The 22,500-nt window shown below is 41.4% G+C and overlaps 1 protein-coding gene across 1 annotated transcript in view; it reads right to left on the bottom strand.

Moving 5' to 3' along the window:
* Nucleotides 1-10,649: 10,649 nt before the first annotated feature.
* The window catches only part of LOC135088983 (uncharacterized), a 27,094-nt gene continuing 15,243 nt past the window's right edge, over nucleotides 10,650-22,500 (bottom strand). Inside the window, exons 4-7 of the mRNA XM_063984088.1 lie at nucleotides 21,345-21,482; nucleotides 17,914-18,244; nucleotides 13,613-13,766; nucleotides 10,650-11,945 (exon numbers count right to left, since the gene is read on the bottom strand). The gene's annotated coding sequence lies outside the window, so the exon portion shown is untranslated. The remainder of the gene's footprint in view (nucleotides 11,946-13,612; nucleotides 13,767-17,913; nucleotides 18,245-21,344; nucleotides 21,483-22,500) is intronic.

Below are 22,500 nucleotides of genomic sequence, written 5' to 3'. Positions count from 1 at the left end.
TTTAAAATAAATTAAGTTTGTGTATGGAAGGAAGAACGAGGGAATAAAAGAGATGTGATATAGAGTGAATTTTCGCCAGCTGCTAAAGACAAAGAAGACTCAAAGAGACAATGGATCAATAATGTATGTAAAGTTACATTTGGTTATGATAATACTAAAGATCATAATAGGTTAAGAAGTAAAATTAGATAATGAAAAGGGAAACATTGGAGGATTAAACTAAAACTGAAAATGACAAACGACCACAGACAGACGTAAACTAAAGATAACGTAAAGGGATAAAGGTGCAAAAACGGAGGAGGAATGATAAATTTAGGAAAGCGACAATTAAGAAAAGAAATTCTCACTTATTTAAAAATACACTTAGGAAAAAAAGAAAAATAATTCATTGACGCTTGTGAAAGACACGTGAAGAATTTGCTACTACTGCTACTACTACTACTACTACTACTACTACTACTACTACTACTAACACCTGCAGTGGTTCCAAACATCCCTTTTCTGGGTCAGGTAGAAAAGTTGTCCCCTTCTTGAGTAGGTATGTGGGTAGCAGGTCTCCTCCCTTCCTCCTCCTCCTCCTCCTCCTCCTCCTTCTCCTTCTCTGCGTCCTCCCGTATAAGAGCTTTCCCAGCCCTCCGCGACCTCCTCCTCCTCCTCCTCCTCCTCCTCCTCTTCTTCTTCTTCTTCTTCTTCTTCTTCTTCTTCTTCTTCTTCTTCTTCTTCTTCATCTGTTGGTCGTTATCTTCCTTCTCCTCTTACTACTACTGCTGCTACTACTACTACTACTACTACTACTACTACTACTACTACTACTACTACTACTACTACTACAACCATCACCACCACTAGTACAACAGCCACCACTACCATCACTGCTACTCCTCCTCCTCTTCCTCCCCCTCCTCTGCCTCCTGAAGTCAAAACAACTTTCCCGCTCCTCAGTTATTCCAGCTTAAAAATTAATGACCTCTCCTTTTAGGTATCAGTTTTATTGCCTCTATTTGCTCTGCCCTCCTGCTGTCCTGGCGGTTCACTTCTGTGCTGCACCTCCACTACTTTAGAAAATAGCTCTAGTTGAAGCTGCACGGGTTTTTAAGGATGGTTTTACGGTCCTAGTGACAGATCAACAAGATTTGTATGTTACTAAAAGGAGTAACAGTCTTGAGAACTCGGTTAATCGTTCTTGTGGCCTTTGAAAACCGTCGTAGTGAATACAGGCATATCTACGTCCTTTGAGGATTTTATGGAGCGCATTTGAATTACATGAGGAACGCATTAAACTGAATCATGTAGTAATTGGTGAAGGTTTTCAGTGTTTTGGAGGTAATGGAAAGGAATGATGCAAAAGAAGGAGTTGGAAAAGTATCATTAATTAATTTAGGAATATGGACGTTGAAGAATAACGACAAGAAGAAAGAGAGAAAGTTTATCACGTAGGAGTTAATGCAAATGCTTTGGCGGTAATGGAAAATAAAAATACAAAAGGGGATTAGAAAATATACTGAATTAACTTAGGAATATGAAAATTGGAATATATATATGAGAGAAATAAACACACACACACACACACACACACACACACACACACACACACACTGACTACCTAAATGAATGACTGACCAACAGATAAACAAATGATAATAATAAGATAAAAAAAAAAATCCGAGTCAATTAATCAATTCATCTATCTATTTATCTACTTATCTACCTACTTACCTTCCTGCCCAACCAGCATTCAATCTATCAGTCTGTCTGTCTATCTATCTATCTACTTATCTACCTATTTACCTTACTGCCCAACCAGTAATCAATCTATCAGTCTGTCTATCTAGTCATCCATCTATTTACCTAACCACACAACCAGTAATCAATCTATCAGTCTCTATCTAGCCATCCATCTAGTTACCTAACCACCCAGCCAACAATCAATCTACGAGTCTGTCCATTCATCAACACAAGGCTAACTCGGTCAAGGACACATGGAGAAGAAGCTTTGGGATTTCAGAGGAAGGAATGGGAGGAAGGGAAGGATCTTTATTCAAAACAGCCCTGACCTCCATGATTCTGTCTCCAGGGGCCTCTCTCTCTCTCTCTCTCTCTCTCTCTCTCTCTCTCTCTCTGTGGGTATCCGCTTGACTGATTAGTTCAACACAATCTCGTGGTTCTGAAAGATGTAAGCAAAGATGTGATAGGACTGTGTTCTTTTGAGTTTTATGTTTGTTTTTCTCCTTTTATTTTCTCCTTTTATTTGTAGTTTTTAAATTAATTTTCCTATTAATAAGTATGTGATAAAATTGTATTTTATTTGTCTGTTTTATGTATCGCTTTTTTTTTATTTGTTATTTTTTCTTTTTTCTATTATTATTAAAGAGGTGATAGAACTGCGCTTTGTGTCTTTTTTTTATATTTTCTCGTTTTTCTTTTCTCTTCTTTTCTTTTTTCGTTATGGTTATTGCTTTGTTATTCATCCATTCACGAAAGTGGGAATGTTTGTGTAGTTGTAATTCTTGTGTTTTTGTTCTTGCTTTTATCAATTTCTTTTTCTTTCTGGCCTTTTTTTTTATTGTTTAGTTTTTGATAGTTTTATTTAGGTAAATATTTGTGTTTGCTTATTGTTATTAATTTGTTTTTCTATATATATTTCTTTTATTTCTGCTTTCTCTTCCTTCTCCTCCTCCTTCACAGCGCCTCAAGCACCTCTGCAACATCATCACATTTTAAGCATCACAAAATATAAAAATAAAAATGACAGCCAAAACAAAAACACGTTCCCTCTGACACTGTGAAGGAAGAGGAGGGAAAGGAAGGAAAGCTGAAAGGAGGAGAAGAAAGAGGAGGAGGAGGAGGAGGAGGAGGAGGAGGAGGAGGATCTATGCCTGTAGGTAAACGGTGCTTTCAGGTAGGCTGAGGTGAGACAGGTAAGGAGGGAGGGAGGGAGAGAAGGAGGGAGGGAAGGAGGGAGGGAAAGAAAGGAGGGCTAGGTATGGGAGAAGGTTACCTGGAGAATAACGGGGCAGGAATAACACCTTAGGTTGCCAGGTGACGGAAGCGTAACATTAAATATCCCCACATCTCACGGCACCAAACAATGTTACCAAACAAGAAACACACGTCGAGAAAAACAAACAAGCCCACCCTTAAGAGAAAAGCTCACAGAAAAAGTAATGTGGTAGAGTTAACACCAAGAGGAATTGTCGTGTGAATAACTGAGCACATGAAACACACACACACGAAGGCAAGGTCGCCCCTGTTCCTGGGATAAGAACCATCGCCTCTGTTGTAGTAAGGCAGTGCTTGAAAAACGCGAGGTTAGACTCACACCAGGCCAGTACTCAGGAACCTGCAGCCGCGATAGGAACAAGTGAGTAACTAGTGAGTCAGTGAGTGCGTGCCTGCCTCATTTCAATACCTTCTCACCTCGTTATTTGCATTATTGAGACACCTGTGCATTTTTTTTTTCGTATTCACTTATTAATTTAAGTGGTAATTTAGATAGTGATGAGTAAGTACGTTTTCTGTTCTTTTTCCCATCTGTCAATCACTACAAGTATTGTTAAGGCTTGGAGTTATTCTTTTATTAATTTATATTTTCTAAGCTGTAGATTTAAATAGGAATACGTAATTGTGTTCCTGGCTTTTTCTTTTCTTGTCTGTCAGTCACTCCAGGTATTAACAAAGCACCCACAGGATTTCATTAAGCGAATATAAACTCCTTTTCTCCCATGTAACTCTATTTTACGAGTGGTAATTAAGATAGGAATGAGTAAGTAAGTAAATAAGTGAGTAAATGAGTAAGTTAAGTACAGTGTTTCATCTCACTCTTCATTCCTAAAAGTGATACAGATCTGACGGAGTATTTGTCCGTGTTTTGTTCGGGGAGGATAAGAATCGGAAAGGAGAGAGAGAGAGAGAGAGAGAGAGAGAGAGAGAGAGAGAGAGAGAGAGAGAGAGAGAGAGAGAGAGAGAGAGAGAGAGAGAGAGAGAGACTGACGGGGATTTATTTAGAACCAGGAAAGACATTTGTGGTGTTTATAGGACGGTGGTGGTGGTGGTGGTGGTGGTGGTGAAATGGTGTCATGTCTTATTTATATTATTATTCTATTCATAATATACTCTTCGTACTATCATTACTATTATTCTGAAAGGTAATTAGATGCAGTGATTAGAAACACAACTCTTCTAATCAGAGAAAACAGGAGAACAGTGAGAGGGAAGAAGTTTCGTGGTTTTTTGAGGTCATTCTTGTACAGATTTTGTAATGTATTTTTTCCACGCCTTTGTCACTCACTCTCCCTGTCCTATCCATGTCTTTCGTTCCCTTAAAGCTTTGATATGCGTCTAACTCCCTTGTTTTGTATTCAGTTTCCTTTTTAATTCATATAAAAGGTTTTGAAGTGCTTATCATCTTTTTTTTTCATTGTTTTCTTTTCTTAGTACTCAAATTTCGAGATACTTCTCAATAACACCACTTTTTTGTCATTCAGATTCTTTTTCAATTCATATACAAGGTCTCGGAATGCTTATCATCAACTTTCTTTCATCGTCTTTCTTCTCAGTACTCAAGTTTCGAGATACGTCTTATTAATGTCATATCTACTTTCTCTTCCCAGTACTTAAGTCCCTCTCTCTTCTTTCTCTTCCCTCAGGTCACGATGCAGCGGCTTCTCACGGCAGTACTGGCGGCGTGCGTCGTGGCTTGCGTCAGCGGGGATGTCAGCCACGCACCACCATCCCAAAGCGCATCCCCACAGCCCGGGAACTACCCCCAGACGGGCCCTGCACCTGCCCCCGCCCCATCAACCGACGCTGCCACACCCGTTCACTCGTACCCTGACCCACAGCACGGTTCGGTATACGAGGACTACGTTTATTACTACCCGGTGCAGCAGGACAAGAAGAAGGGAGGAATGTTTGACTTCAAGCAGGACAGTGATCTGGTCTCCTTCATCATCGTGGGTGTGTTGCTAGTGGGCGGTTTGCTGGTTGGTCTCGCTTACATGCAGCCTGAAGACGCGCGTATGCTTCAAGTCTCCTACCACGATATGTACCACCTGGCTTCCCAAGTGTACCAGGCCATTAGCAAGACCTACTGAGGCCGAGCTGGTGAGGTAATGGTAGTAGTAATTTTCCGTGGGCATTTTTGCGTTTTATTTATATACATGTGGACTCCTATGTTTAGCACGATTCTTGTTATTGTATTTGGGGTTATTCTACACGAATTTCACTGAGCTAGAGTACAACTACAGGCACTGAGAGGCTTTGAAATACTCGTGTCTTGAAACTGTAACCTAAACTTGCAGACGTGAAGCGTGAAGTATTGTGGACTAAACTCTGAACACCTGTCTAGCGAACCACCACCAGATGAACGTACGAAGAAAGACAAAGCACATACATTGATACAAGCACACACACAACCCCGCGCAGCAACCCGGTTATGCCAAAAACAAAGAAAACTAAGAAAGCAGCGGTACCAGCGTAGAGGAAGGTGAAAAAAAAAAAAAAAAACACAAGAAACACGAAATTATAAGCTTCTCGCGGCCTGAGAGTGACCGCCGCCTCGTCCTCCTGACTTTCTTGTCCCAGCGTCCCAGCCCCGTGTAATCTTGCGACCCTGAGGTGACGGGGTTCATGGGTCACTCCGCCCCGCCCTCCTGCAGGCTGGCGAGGGTCGGGAGAGGAGAATAGGAGGAGGACCAGGTATGGTTGCTCGTGTAGTGTTATATGAGTACTTGATATTGGTGGTGTAGAAGTAGTTTTTATCTCTGGTTCGTATAAAAGTGTTGTATTTCTTTTTTTTGGAGGTGTTACTGCCTCTATTGTTGGTGTGTATTTTGAAATGTTACTGTATTATTATTATTATTTATTTTTTTTAAGGGGATATTGATGTTTCTATCGCTGGATCGTATAGAAGTGTTATATTTTTGGGGGGGGTTTGTTTCTATTGCTAGTGTGTGTTTCTACTGCTGTGTTTTGGAATGTTACTGTACCTTCTTTGAGGGGGAATATTAATCTTTCTATCACTCGTGTCTGGAAAATGTCATACCATCCTTTTATAACGAGACAATAAAACCCTGCACCAATTCCACAACTTTTTTTTTTAACACCCAAGCCTTGTATTCTAAACCTAACCTAACCTAACCTAACCATAACCATAACCAACCTAACCTAACTATAACCAACCTTACCTTATCAACTTAACCTTACCTAACCTAACTAACCTATCCTTACCTAACCTAACCTAACAAAACCAAACCTAACCTAACATAACCAACCAACTAAGGTAAAGAACAAGACAAACACAACAACACCTGCCCTTTGAATACATACGTGGCAAATTCCTGTCTTAGAGAAGGTCAAAGCAATAAACTCCCCTTCCTGAGGCAATAACAAGACTCTCGAGGTCAGAGAAAGGGTCGAACAGAGGTCAGGTCAGGTGAGAGAAGGATGTTTTTCAGAGAGGGTATGAAACTATTCAGATCACCTCCATTCTCCTCCTCCTCCTCCTCTGCCTTTTTTTTCCTCCTCTTCCTCCCTCTCTTCCTCCTCCTGCTTGTGTATACTTAGATATCTGCTTGGAGGAGGAGGAGGAGGAGGTGAATGAAGAAGAATATTAAACACTAGACTAAAATGAGAGAAAAACAAACAGACAAACAAACAAACAAACAAACAAACGTGAAAGAATAAAACCATTAACACAAATGAGTTTATATAAAAGAAAATGGAGAAATATGTAAGTTATTTTTCAGTCTAGGTTCACCTTTTAAAATATTTGTCATGCGTTAATATATTCCTGGAAGAAGGAAAGCTTTTAAGTGTACTCTGAAAACGTTAAGAAATCTGTGAGAGGAGGAGGAGAAGGAGGAGGAGGTGGAGGAGGACGAGGAAGGAGAAGAATACCAAGGATTTAATTACCGTTACTCTAAAATTCAGGTTTCAAGTTTATTTATTTTCGCGAGGTGTTCCTGAAGATAAATTTTGTCTCCCCTTCTGTTTTTTTTTTTTTTTTAGACTGAGGAAGCAATAGACATGATTTCCTTTACTTTCCTTAACCAAAATGCAAATAAAACACATACTTCTCTTATCAAAAGTCGCTCCGGTATCCTACTATCATACCTCGCGGAGAATTATCGAACATCAAGCGGGTCTGTTTATAGCGGACTGACCAGCCAAACTATCCCAGGTATTTTTAGGGTATTTCACGGGTCACGGTGGCTCCTCGGTCGAAGGTCAGCGGCTGGTCAGTGTGCTGGAGAAGGTCACCGCGGTAGGTCACATCCTCACCCCATTCCTGACCCAGTGACGTGAAAGGTAAGGTTGGGAAGTTAGGTCAAAATTGTATTAAAGGAAGTGAAGGTTCTGATTTGATTCAGTACCCTACGTTTTCTTTCTAGTTGGTAAAGAGAAAATGGGAATTTATTATTTTTTTTCCATTTCTTTGTCTTGTTTTCGTGTCATTTCTCTCTTCTCCCTCTCTCTCCTCTTCGTTTTTCTTGTCTCTCTCATCTTCCTCTTTCTCCTCTTCCTCGCCTTTCTTTCCTCTTTCTCTTAGTCTTCTTCCTCTCGTCTTTCTCTTCTACTCTCGTTTTTTCTTCTCTTCCCCTTCCTTTCTTCCTATTTTCTCTCCTTTTCTTCCTCCTCCTCACCTTCCTTTCCTTCCTCCTGCTGCTCCTCGTCTGTTGTGTCCTTCCTTCTCCTCCTCCTCCTCCTTTTCCTTCTCCTGACTCTATTCACTTATCCCCAGATGAAGATCCAACCCATAGTAGTGGCGGTGGTAGTGGTGCTGGTCGTTTTAGTGACCACGACCTCAGCTGTGGTGATTGACAAGCCATCTGGCGAAACGTTCTCCGCTTCCTCCACCTCCTCCAACTCCCTGCCAGCTCCCTCATCACAGTACGGCCCTCCTCCTGCTCCTCCTTCGCCAGATGTTAATCTTCAGTACGGGCCGCCCCCACCACGACCACCAAGCTTCAACTATGGCCCGCCTCCTCTCCCTCCTGCGCCTCCTGCAGGCAACTCCTTTTCACTGAAGCCAAACAAGTATAAGTTTTACAGCAAGTGAGTGAGATTGCGTGAATGTTTCGGTTTGTTTTCGTCAGGTTTTTTGTTATGAAGGGAGTTCAAATGTATGTTTTTATTACTTTCTGTTACGTTTTTTGTTTAGTGATGATTCTTTGCAAATCGGAGTATATCAGATTTTCGTTATAACAAGAGCGCATATATATATATATATATATATATATATATATATATATATATATATATATATATATATATATATATATATATATATATATATATATATATATATATATATATATATATATATATATATATAATTTTTCTATTGATTTTTTAAATTTTTATTTATTTATTCATTTATTTATCTATTTTTTTGTTAACTGAGGATTGTTTGAAGTGATGCAAAATTTTCTTTTTTATAATAAGTCCAGACGTGTATTTTCTTTATTTTCATTAGATTTTTTTTTCTTTCTGTTTTTGTTTAGTGAGAGCTCTCCCCGCACTCAATGTTGTCTTAATTGAGGTGAAGTAACTCCAAGTCACTTCATTTTTTTTCTCCTGAGTAGTTTTTTGAGAGCAGTAAATTAGAGAATCTTTTTAACCTATTTCTGTGTCCTTTGCAAATCTCTTTTCACGCGTAACGACTGTCTTAAGAGGAAGTGATTGAGTCAATTCCGTTTTCTCCTTATTTCTTTGCCTGTTACATGATATTTTTGCCTTAAGCTGATTTTCACGCATAGAAAACGAAAAAATTCTATCAATATTGTCTTGGAAGTAACACTAATCTATTTCGTTTTTTCCCTGATTTCTTTATCATTTACCTTAACCTTTCTCCAAGCACAGCAAACGAGAAATCTCCGTCACTGTTCTCTGAGGCGAAATAACATTAAATTCATTCCCCCTTCCAGCGCCTTGTCTCTGTTTGACGGGGAATGCGGCCACTGGAAAGCCCTCAGTACCTTCCTGCTGGCGGTTGGGGCGGCGACGGGACTCGGTCTGCTCTTCAGGGCGTGGCCTTTGAATTTCAAGATCCTCGACTTCACTGATGAGGAAACGACTGCCCGCCTGACTGACCCCGTCTTTCTCTCCTCTGTGTTCGACCAAGTGGCTGATATTTCCCGAGTCCTGATGAACATTAAGGAGGCAAACTATGACTACAAGGAGAACTAAAGGTGAGCCAGCGACGCGAAGAAGTAAGGACGGGGAATGTGACGAGGACTACGGCTGTTCAAGTTAGTGAAGGTAATGACAGTTCAGCTTGAAGGGAAATACAGTACAAGGAGGACTAAAGCTACGAGGACGAGCCTGTGACGGGGAATGTAATGAGAAATACGGCTGTTTAAGTTAGTGAAGGTAATGATAGATGAGCCTGATAGGAAATTTTGTGTTTCATGGCATTGGGAATTGGATTTTTGCGTTATGGGTGAATCTTTAAGTTATTAATTGTTAGATTGTTATTTATCATAGTGCAATGAGAAATATAGCTGTTAGAGTTAATGGTTAAGGTAATGATAGTTAAACTTGATAGAAAATACGTGGTTTTTGGCATTATGACTTGAATCTTTGAGTGTTTATTTATTAGATTGTTATTAATATCCTGCAGTGCAATGAGGAATGCGGCTGTTAATGTTAATGGTGAGGGCAATGACAGTTAAGCTTGTCAATAGCTAATCTAAGGACTAAATAACTGAATATTCGAAGTAATTACCTGCAAACATGTTATTTCTGTAATGATAAAAATGCGTGTTGGTTTCCTGGAAGACGTAAGGCAAGCAGATTCCTGAGAACACAAGAGATTCAGTTTTCTAAGCAATTATTGTATTATCTTTATACTTTAGATTCAAATTAGTTTTGTGGAGGGATAAATAGATGTATCTTATGGGCCTTTTGATTAAGTTTTTCTAGGCAATTATTGTATTATTATTATTACTATTATTATTATTAATATACTTTGAATTCTCACTAGTTTTATGGATGGATAAATAAAGGTATCTTATTTTGAAAGGATATGAATGACCTTAGTAGAGAAAGCTTTACATTACGCGGCTTACGATCTACTTTTTATTTTTCTATTTTTTTTTTTACGTCATCATCATTAGTGGACTTATTTTATTGTCCATTTATTTATTTTTTGCCCCTGTCCGGTGTCCCTGATACATTAAAAAATACTTATGTGACTGGTTCAGGACGCCAGAGCGAGATCAGATAAGAATATAAGGGCAAAAGAGAATATGGAGAGAACAAGAGACCAGTTAACTCACAAAAGACGAATCTGAGCACTTAAAACTTAACCTTCCTCATCCTCACAATAACTGAGGCCATAAGAACACGAGAACATAAAGAAAGAATAACGGAAAAGAACAGTTCACTCATACAAAGCAGGTTTTGGACATTTCAAATTCAATCTCCACCAGCAACCATTCATACAACCTGTCTGAGTGGGTAAGGAAACAAACGAACAGTATATCCATTAGGCATTTAAAACTCAGCCTCTCTCACCATCCATTCACCCAATCTGCCTCTGAGCGAGTAAGGAACACAAACATTATATATCCATAAGGGATTTAAAACAGCTTCTTCCATCATCCATTCATCCAATCTGTCTGCGGGTGGATAAGGAAACAAACACACACATTTTTTTTACCATAGTATTGGTTTGTCTTAACGTTATAACTTAACTTACTGTGTACTGCCCGACCAGCGGGAACCGTAACTTATCAACTATATTAGTAGCAATAATAACTTAGTGAGTTGATGCCCTGCGAGAAAACATCAATAATAACCGTAATGCCGAACGGGATCCGAACAGGAGATGCACTATATGCCACTTAGAGCCTACATAAAATAAAGGATTCGAACACGTGATATATTTGTAGTGCAAGGATGTAACCACTGAGGCCGCTTCTCCATCGCTCTTGGATTCATTAACTTGAGACGATGGTGATATATTAAAATTTTCATCGATTGTTCTCAAGTCTAAGTCTCATCAAGCGCTGTCTTTACTATTGGTCTTGGGATGTTTAATTTTTCACATAATTTCGAAGTCTAATCTAACAACAATGTCGCTAACAAACTAACTATGCACTTGCTTTACTAATCTCTACAGACAAACAAGCCGATCTAGTGAAGTCTAGTAATGTTTCGCTAATCTACATTGGTTGGTGAACAAGTACTAATCGATAAGCAAATTTGACAGCAATCTTTAACAAACTACATTTACTACTAACTTACGTACAAAGAGAAATAAGTCGATCTAACAATGAAAATCAAGAAATGTTTTACTAACTTGCATTGTGCGGCGAACTGGTACTAACAGATAAGCGAATCTAGCAACACTGCCTCGCAAACTAACTTCTACCTTTACGAACTTAGAACAGAAATAAACCAATGTAACAACGAAGTCAACTTTAACCAGATCGAACAAAAGTCCCTAGCACCTTACACTCAGGTAGACAGAAATAAGCCGACCTAACAACAAAGTCAATTAGTGCCTCAGTAGGAGACAACAAAGGCCATCTCCCCGCAGCACTGAGAGACACGAGACAGATCTTGCAGGACTATAAGAGCATCCTAAATGTCCAAGATGTAATGAGGCTTATGGGAAGTGCATTAGCATCATTACTTTGGATATGCCTCACTTCACGTCTCTTTAAAAGACCCAGAATATTGCACAAGCTTCTGAAGACGAGATGGAAAGGAAACTCAAGTCAAAGCCAAGCCCTTGTGTTCTTCAGACGTGAATAACTCCTCTGTAGAAGTCTTGGTTAATTTGAAGGCCTCAACGCGCCGCCCTGGGCTTCCCGCGTGCTCATTGTTGGAGGTGCAGCAAGTCGCAGGCGTGTTTGTCGCAGCGCGCGGTCGTGGCTCCCGTCTTGAAGGTCTTGAGCAACGTGGTATACTTAGCGGGGGCGAGGGAGGTCACCAGTCTGAGGGAGGGAGGAGGTGAAGGTGTCTCTGAGGTTATGAGGTCATTCCTTAATCTAAAGCAAGAGTGGTAACGGAAATTTTGTTCCTCTACACGTAGTTTATAACCAGATCTCCTCGTTATAGACTACCAGGTTCTCTGGTGTCTGATCTTCTCTATTCCTTAATTTAATAAAGAGTAAAGATGAAAATTTTGTTCCTCAATACGTAGTTTAATCGCATTAGTAGTGGAGAATAGAAAAGCAGATACCCTCTTTATAGACCAACATGTTCTCTGGTGTCTGATATTCTCTTCTCTATTCTTAATCTAACAAAGAGTAAAGGTGGAAATTTTGTCCCTCTACACATAGTTTATTCGTATTAGTAGTGAGGAATAGATAAGCAATAAGTTCTCTGGTATCTGTTCTTTTCTCTCGTGTGACGGAGACTTCACTTCAACCACTTGCTTCACGTGAAGACAATTTCCAAAATCCAGAAGTGTAAATAAGAGCGTATAGAATCTCTGTAGGCCGCTGCGTACGATGGCAGGCAGAGGGTGGAATAAAAGAAGTATACAGGAGACAAGAAGACATGGGGCGTGCTCTGTTTGTCACCTGAATGCTTAAACAAACTACAGGGGACGAGAGAACAAGAGGTCCGTGCAGTCTGTCACTTGAATGCCTAAACAAAGTACAGGAGACGAGAAGGCAGGAAGACAAGAGGCGTGCACCGTTCGCCACCTGAATGCTTAACTAATGTGACATCGATGCGTCAGGCAAGTACAGTAAGGCGAATGTGGGACAGGATAAGGAGGAACACCCCTTAATTTCCATCAACTTAGGTACACGACGGTCCTTACGCTTCCTCGCTTCTCACTCTCCAGCCCCCCCTGCCCTCCGTCCCCGCTTTCCCCCACACCAGCAGAGCTCAGACAAGTGACAGGTGTGACAGGTGATAGGAACCCTCGCTCGCTATCCAAAACCGGGACGTCCCTGTATCCTAGTATCCTAATATCCTTCCCCCTTCTCTCTCTCTCTGTCTCTCTCTCTCAGATCGGTATGTTAATTCGGTAAACAAGTCTCTCTCTCTCTCTCTCTCTCTGGCTTAACCCTCTGCCCCTCCCCCTTCCTCTCTACACGTCCTCCTTCACACACCAATATCTTTCCCTCCCCACCTCTCCCTCCTTCTCCCCTCCTTCCCTCCTTCTTTCTTATAACATCCGTGTCACCTCTCGCTCTCTCTCTCGCCTGATGGTAACGACACACTTTTCCCTCCCGTAGTTTCCTTAAGACCGTCTAGTAACTGCGTGTGTTCTCCCCCAAGGCGACCACAAGATCCTCCGCTGATTATTGGTAATGCTTCTTAGGGTGAAAGTTTTCGTGGTCAAGTATAGTTCCGTGTTTCGCTTGGGAGTTTGTGGAGGGAGGAGGAGGAGGAGGAGGAGGAGGAGGAAAGGGTTGTGCTACTGTTTGTGTCTTTTCTTTTTTTATGAGTGTATGTGTCTGTTTATATGTAAATGATGGGAGTTTTGTTGTTGTTGTTGTTGTTGTTGTTGTTGTTGTTGTTGTTAGCATTATTTTTTTCTCTTTTTACTAAAGGAAGTCATCGCAACCCTTACAACCTCCTACAACACGTAACAAACAAGGAACACGAAAAGAGAAACACTTTACCCACTATGAACGGTACTCACCTCGTCAACAGCTTCGTTTGGGTCGGATGAAGAGAGGTGGTCACAGCACCGATCTCACACGCCACTCTCTGCATGCACTCATCCCCCTCCACTGCAGCAGCGAAGATTCTCCCTAAGTGCATCGCCAGCTGGTTCGTGCTCTCGTCCTCGGATTCTTAGAAGGGAAAAAAAAAATAAAGTGAAACGGAGAGGTCGCAGGAGAGAAGGAAGAGGAGAAATCAATGTGGGATTGGTGCAGCTTGTAAGGAAGGGTGTCGAGGTGGTGAGGTATGTTTAGTATGTGTGTTATTCTTGACGAGGAGTATATCACGGGGTCTCCTACCAGATTCCTGGGGTTGGTGCATATGTAGAACAGAGATGCGTAATGTTACTTATGTGAATTCCTGTAGGAGACGAGAAGAGGAGATAGATTAACTGGTGGTCTTTTCATCTGTTTCTCTTGAAGTCTTCTATACAGATACCTAACTTACAGAATGAGATGAAAAAAAAAAAAAAAACGAAAAGGAGAAGGAAAAAGTTAACACAAATAATATTAAAGAAAATATAGGCAGAGAGAAAGAAAAGGCCTATTCAGACTTTCCCATTCATTCCTCTACCAAAGGCAGACAAAAAGAGAAATAAAAAAGAAGAAAAGGAAGAGAGAAAATGTAAACCACGATCATTTCAGACTCTTTCTCATCCATTATTTTACCAAACACGGACAAAAGAGAGAAAGAGAGAGAGAAAAAAAAATAGAAAAGGTAAAAAACACGATCATTTTAACCTCCTACCTACCAGTTCCTCCTTCTTCTCCTTCTTCAGCAGCCTCCGTTGTATAGCTTGACGACCCTCAGTGTCCACGGGTCTTGAATACCACACCCGCACTGAGGCATAACCCTTGCTACCCTCCCAGCCCTCCCGTCCATCTCAGCCCATTCCCTCCCTGTTAGTGCTCTTCCACGCTCGTACATCAGCAATAAAAACCGGATTCTGGCGAGGTTGCTAAAACTTTTGGGCCGAATGGTGGGTTTGACAGTGAGTTTGATGGTGGGTATAGATTCACGTCACACTAGGAGCAGTTTCCAAGGCGTGGCTCGATGCTCAAGACCTTAATTCAGTGTGACAAGTGATCTTTTTTTCTCATAGGTGGCGGTACGGTTAAGGTTCGCCCTCTGAGTGAGTCCCGACGCGCTAAGCTGCTAATGCGATACCTGGTGGGGTGATGAGTTACGCCCTGAAGATCGATGCGCGGGCTTCTGTTTCGTTCATAGCAATGCGTCTCTGTCCCGAAAGCTTGTGAGATGACGGGGTATAAAGAAATTGATTTATAATGGGTTTAGGTAGGGAAAATGGTGTTAAGGATGTAGAAAATACTAAACTGATTGACTGTAGATGTTTTTTTTTTTTTTTTTCGTTCACAGCAATGCGTCTCTGTCCCGAAAGCTTGTGAGATGACTGGGCATAAAATAAATTAATTCACAATGAGTTTCGGTAGGAAAATTAGTGCTGAGAATGCAGGAAATACTAGTTTGAGTGGCTGTTGATGTTCGAATTCCTTCACAGCAATGCGTCTGTCTCGAAAGCTTGTGAGATGAAGGAACATAAAAAGATTTGCTTCTTGATTAGTTTAGATAGGTTTATGTTGATAAGTCATGACCGAGAATGTAGAAAATGCTAGTTGATGAGTGACTGTTGGTTTAATCGGTATTCTTTTGTTTCGTTCAGAGCAAAGTCGAGTTATAGTAGGACTTCCTGAACAAATTATATCTGAAAATCTAGAAATAAAGTTAATGAATGAATATGTATGTAAAGCGTATCATATCTGACATAATGAGATAATTTCAGATGAGAATGCACAAAAAAATCTACAAAAAACCGGGCTAACTTCATGCTTACAGTCGATGTCATAATAACTTTTTAAACTCAAGGTACTCTTATATTCAAAACCCTTAAAAACACCATTATAACTAGGAAAAAAAGAGAGGAAAACCCAGACTATGAGTTTACAATCTGAGTGGCAATATAAACCAACAACAGAGGCGAGAGAGGCGGTCGGTTCTCGTGTGCGGCAATAAAAAAACAAAGAACTGCCTCACACTGACCTACATACGCGATCCGACCTTCTGTTTGTTGCCTCGCGGAAGTGTAAAGGGGATCAGAAACCGCAACTGCATCAACACGTAAAAAAGATATGCAAGAAATTCAACCGCCAATCTTATTCATATTACTGTAACCTGCATTCTTCCTGTCGCTATTATGAATACTTTTTGGTTCTTTTTACATATATTCGAGTGTCAGTCAGGTCGTTTTCTTTACGTGACTTGAAGGAAAATGGGATATCAGAGCGCGGGGAAGATAAGCTAAGGATGATTATTTTTTATCGAGATGTGAGACAAAAAGAAGAATGAGTTCCGTTAACTTAGAAGAGAGAATCTGTATAAAACATTAAAGAAAAAAAGCAAGATGTACGTATAAATAAATGTACCGATAGAAGGAAGTGCATCCATTTATCTTTGTTATATTTGAAGTTTGTTGATGTTTTCGTGAGTTTTCAAGTACGAACATAAAGGAAAAGGTAGAATGATTGCATAAAGTTCTAAGATAGTAGTGTAAATGACTGATAAGTGAATATACACCGATAAAAACAACTACAACACTAATAACAGTATGATATAAATTCTATACATGATTTACCAAACCCACTTATGAAAAAAAGGACTATGACAACATTAAAGGAACAAAAATTAGTAATAAATAAATAAGAATCAATAAAATAGACAAAAACTCAAATAACACTTAAAAAAATCTACGTATCTTGAATAAAACGTAATATATCTGACTCATTAAAAAGAAAAAAAAATTACAAAACTCTAATAAGAAGTGAACCAAGCCAAACAGACAAACACCACAACTAACACTAAAACCTAGAGAGCGTTAAGTAATACAAGAAATATCACAGACCCACTTAAGTGCAGGAAACCATTTGCACCCTCAACAGGTAACGACAGGTGAGGCGCGTAGTACCAGGCGCCAGGTAACACGACAGGCAGATGACTATTCCGCTGCGGTTAAAATTTTTCCGGGCCCAAGACTCGCGCCTTGCTGTCACTCGCATATTGGGAGCAGCGCACGTATTCAGTAGTTTCCCCTCAAGTCGTAGGTTTGCAATAGAAAATGGGAGTGATGGAGGTGAGATTACCGATTGTTTTAGAGGTAGGGAGGGGGGAGGGGGGAAGGAGGAGAGAGATGTGAGAAGGAACTAGGGAGGGGAAAAGGAAAGGAGGAGAGAAGTAGGCAGTGGCAAAAAGGGAGGAAGGAGGGATAGGAGAGAAATAGATGGTAGGAAGAAGGTAGGGAAGGTAAGAAAGGAAGAGAAATATATGGGAGAAAGTGAAGAAGGAAGGAAAGAAAGAAGCAATACGGAAGAAATCTAGAAAAAAAGGAAGAACGGGAGGAAGAAAAAAAAGGAAGGGAAGGAGACGAAGAAGAAAGAACCAAAGGGAGATAAAAGGAAAGAAAGAGAGAACGATAAAGAGGAAGAAAGGAAGAACCGAAGGGAGAAAGAAGAAAGAAAGGGAGTAAGTGAGGAAGCAATCAGTCACTCCGCCCACTTGTTCCTGTCACCGAGAGGGATTTTCAGCTGGAGGGAAGGCAAGAACACACCAAACCCTCGTCATGTCTGCGTCTTGAAGGGAGTGACGGCGCCGCATCCACTCAATCCCTCCCGCTCCTTCCCGTCCCTCTAACCTTCCCGCCCCGCCCCTCACGCCCCGCCCGCACACTTATAATGTCATATTTTTCGTACCAAGCTTACGGCGAACTGTTTGACGGTTTTAAAATGCCGGCGGTGAATCTTTCTCTTCCGAGCACATATATGCACGTACACACACACACACACACACACACACACACACACACACACACACACACACACACACACACACAAACCCACACACGCAACCAGGCCTGCCAACAAAAATTTCCACAGCAAATCTTTCCATTGGATAATAAAGCTGTTAATTTTAGTTGAGATTATTATCATCATCATTATTATTATTATTATTATTATTATTATTATTATTATTATGGAATCAATAAAATGCTTGAACTTGAATTTTAAATGCATGCAGAGAGAGAGAGAGAGAGAGAGAGAGAGAGAGAGAGAGAGAGAGAGAGAGAGAGAGAGAGAGAGAGAGAGAGAGAGAGAGAGAAAGAGGTGGTGTGCTGGTACTAATACTATTGCTTGTGTAAATAAAAAGCTGTAGGAAGAACCAGCACACAAAGGCAAGACAAAGCGACAAGATCCTTTCATGCAGACCTACCGCCGGCGTCTCTCTTGGTCCTGTAGTGTTTGTGTTCAGGCCAAAGCACAAAGAGGGTGATGAGGGCGATAGCGGGGAGCGAGAAGGAGCTGGCTGTCTCATAGGCCACATCGGCGAAGCGCGGCATGAGGGACCGAGCTGTTTGCCACAAGGTGCGTCTCTGAGCCCGCGGCCGCCCCCAGTACTGCTGCCTCTGATAAGCAGGAGCCCAGTCATGGTCGTAAGAGGACTGATACTCGTAACTTTCGGCCTCGGCGGGCGTGGCTAGCAGCGGAAGCAACGCCACAAGCAAAAGGGCGGCGCAGGTGGCGGTTGTGGCGGCGGCGGAGGCCTGGAACAACAATACAGCGTTACTCACCAGTGGTACTGCGGCGGCGGCGCCCTGTGTTGACGGTGACTACGGTGGGGAAGAGCAGCGACAGCCCTGTGATGGCCAGCCCTTGGAGAACCAGCGCTAGGAACTTCTCGGCGGGAGATGCCTTGGCCACGCTGCCCTGCCGCTGAGAACCGAAGCGAGGCAGCCAACCGCGAGGCACTAGACTGCGGTCTTCGTGTGGAGCAGCTGCGCCGGAGACTTGCCGGGGGGACGTAAGGTCCAGCAGGAGTAGGAGCAGGAGGGGGAGGGAGCGGTGCATGGTGACAGACGGCATGACGGTGGTGAACTGACTGGACTGACTGGTGCCGCCTTCCTCGGCAAGTTCTCCCACTGGCAAGCCAACACCCGCCGCCTCAGGGCACCCACAAGGGAGTATGATCTGTCATGTGGTAATTACAAGCCCTGGGGGCAACGTGCTGCTCTTTCGCCAAATGGTGCAGCTTCGATATGATCCTGACACCTCACTGACGCAAGGTAAAGACGCGGATAAAAAACGGTCACCTTTGCCACACCCGTAGAAGGAACCAGTTGAGTGAGATGTTCTCAAGGGCGGCGTGAAGGCAGACCACACCACCTGAGACTCGCCGCGGGGGACATAGGCACGTTATTGCTGAGTGAAGCCGAAGGAGCATAAGTGATGGTAATATGTCTGGCGCAACAGCCGCTAGGGGACGCGAGGCTTGATTATGCGCTGGCGTGTACCCGGCAGCCTGACACACACACACATACACACACACACAAACATCCTTCCTCTCCTCTGCACATAAGGTCAGGGTGTTATCGGCGCCATCTTTCCACCAAAATGACTTAATTACAAGGGATCATTGCAGCGTGAGGCGAGCAGACAAATGACCTAACGGAACTGTCATTGCTGAAAACAAAAGCCGCTTTGAGACGAGACGAAACGCGGGAATCTCTCTGTCTCTCCGTCTCTCCGTCTCTCTGCCTCGTTTCCTCCTTCCCTGCAATTACTCTCCGTGTCTTGAGTATAAAAGGGACTCGGGTAATGCTCTTTAGATCTCATAAGAATGTAATAGAGGAGAATTTTATGAACTGGAATAAAAAAGAAGATACTCATCCAGAAAAATAGATTTTTTTTTTTATATAGAGAAACTTTGATAAACTAGATATATATAAAGACGTTAGAATGGACTCAATGAATAGAAAATATGAATAAAGTTAGATAAACTTAAATTAACTATATATATATATATATATATATATATATATATATATATATATATATATATATATATATATATATATATATATATATATATATATATATATATATATTAAAGACGTTGAAATGAGCATGAATAAAATAAATATATTTGTTACGTTATGTAATGCTACGCAACAAAGAAACTTAAACAAACTAGATATTCATGCAAGAAAACACTAAATAACATGAACAAATAAAATAGAAATACCTGCTACCTTACGCTATCTAAGGTGATAAACTTAAAATGCTTACCTTTATTACTGCACTCAAAGGTCAATTGTGGTGCATACCTGAAGTGGCAACACTGGCAGATGGCACACAGTTAAGTGGGTCAGACTACCATGTAGAGGACGCACTTAACAGGTAATGACTCTCAAGACACTTCCCTTTTTGGCTAACTCCTAAGGGACTGACATCTTCGGTAGGCCTTTCTTTTCCTGTCAGTGTATATCCCTTGACCAGAACTCTCACGTAATGGTAATAATGTAGCAAAATAATCATCACCTGGTTTAAATCTCCCTACCAATTTAGTTTACCTGCACCTCCGTAAATACAGAGGGTCGCGTCTCAGCTGTGTGGTTCCTATGGTCTTCTTGTGGTGACGTGTCAGGCAAGGTGAAGGCTGTGGTGGTTAGTGTGACGTGTGCAGGTAATTTGGCGTCACGTCTGGCTTTGTTTGGGTGACCTGTGTTGGTGGTACTGTTGTTGTTGTTGTTGTTGTTGTTGTTGTTGTTGTTGTTGTTGTTGTTGTTGTTGTTGTTGTTGTTGTTGGTGTTGTTGTGTGTGTGTGTGTGTGTGTGTGTGTGTGTCCGCGCCACCACCACCATCACCCACCACTACCACCACCACCACAACTACTACTACTACTACTACTACTACTACTACTACTACTACTATTATTATAACTACCTTTCTACTGGAGGGCGCTTGGACACACACACACACACACACACACACACACACACACACACACACACACACACACACATACACACAAAGCACACAAAACACACCTCACAACTCTAGTAAATACAAAACACAAATATTCTTTCCTTAATTATCACAAAACTACAGAATTTATCCTTTTAAAACACGAAACAACAATAAAACAGAGAAATAACAATACAATAACACAAACCACTCACATCTAAACACTCAAAGAACACAAGAACCCTGCAATAACAATAATAATAACAATAAAAAACACATTACATACAATCTATACATACACATACAAAATTCCTTTAAACACTCAAACACCATTTAAACACAATTACATGGTACAGAGCAAATGTTTAAACTGAATAGAGTTGGTGTACTGTCAGAACCAGATTTGAATAACTGGACTGAATAAAAATAAAAAAACTTAACATCTCCTAAAAAACATCAAAACGTGTTCACTTCCTCTTCCCTTTACTCTACCATTATATTCTCATATTTTTTTCTTTCCGTATCCTGTCTTAGCACACCTCTCCTCCTCCACCTTTCCTTTTCAAACAATAGCAACAGCACTAAGCACAAATACACTGTGCACAAAAACTCCTTCCCTTTACTTTATCATTATATTCTCCTCATAATCTTTCTCCCCCTGTATCCTGTCTTAGCACAACACTCCTCCTCCACCTTTTCTATTCAAACAATAGCAAGAGTACTGAGCACAAACACACTATGCACAAATACTCTTTCCCTTTACTCTATCATCATACCTTCCTCCTAATGTTCTCTCCCTGTGTCCCCTCTTAGCATATTCCTCTTCCTGCCTCCCTATTCAGACACAGTAGCAACAACACTATGCACAAATTCACGACAATGTGCAATACAGATCCTCACCATGTTGCGGAGGAGAAGCAGCAGCTGCAGGGACTTGACACACTGAGCGGAGTGTCGACGCTGTAAGCTTTTATAGGATCTGAGCGTGAGGTTGCGCGGTGGCAGTCAGAACGAGTCACTGGGAGCGAGAGAACCCACCTGCCGGAGGTCACGACGCACAGGTAAACAAACCGTTACTTGAATCGTCCTCTTACCAAATCCATTCTCACCTTACTAGTTTGAAATAGCACTAAGTCATCGAGGAATATTCTCAGTTTTAACTATCTGGCGACTCGAGTACATGATAACTTAAAAAAAAACAACAACAACAACTTGAGTGTCACCCCGTAACCCACTTGTCCGTTTCTCTTTCTCTTTCTCTCTCTCTGGTGATGATGTGAAATGCCGGCCAATCACGAGCCGCTACTTCCAGACCGCCTCACGAGTCACGGACCTGAACCAATGGCGTGACTCGGCTGCTGTGACGTCACCAGTGCCTCACCCTTAAGTAGCACATTCTCGCTCGAGGTGAGATGGGCCCGTGATCATGTGTTATGGTGAGCAGAGGATGAGACGAAGAGTATAGGACGTGACTGAGTGACGGTGGAAGGGAGCCCAGGGAGGAAGGAAAAAAAGGGGGAAGAGGAGAAGGGTGCTTGTGGAGGATACAGGGAGAGAAAGAGGATATGAAGAGGACGATATGATGAAAGAGTAAATAAAAGGAAATGTGAAAATATGGACAAGAAAAGTTAAAGAGATGAAAGAGAAATTTAGGATGTAAAGGGAGGAGGAAAATAATGAAAAGGAGGAAATAATGAAAACATGGAAGGAATAAGTGAAAATAGAAACAAATATAAGTAGGAAGAGTCAAAGAATTAAAAGACGAAGGAGAAGGGTGAAATGAAAGAATTTTGGGGTAAAAGGGAGCTAGGAAAATAAAGATAATTTAATGAAAACATAGAAGTAAGAAGTAAAAATAAAAACAAATATAACCAGGAAGAGTCGAAGATAAAGAAGAAGGAGGAGGAAGGTAAAGTGAAAGAATTTTTGGAGGTAAAGGGAGCGGGAAAAAATAGAGAAGGGGGACGCAGGAATGAGGGTGGGAGAGAATAAGAGGGTGAGAGTCACGTGCTGGAATTCAATAGCAAGAAAACAAGGCTTGGTGAGACATATGGTT

The sequence above is a fragment of the Scylla paramamosain genome, chromosome 32, assembly GCF_035594125.1.
Source record: "Scylla paramamosain isolate STU-SP2022 chromosome 32, ASM3559412v1, whole genome shotgun sequence".
Taxonomy (NCBI): Eukaryota; Metazoa; Arthropoda; class Malacostraca; order Decapoda; family Portunidae; genus Scylla; species Scylla paramamosain.
Note: the sequence above shows the minus strand (reverse complement) of the source record. Positions and strands in the feature narration are given on the sequence as shown.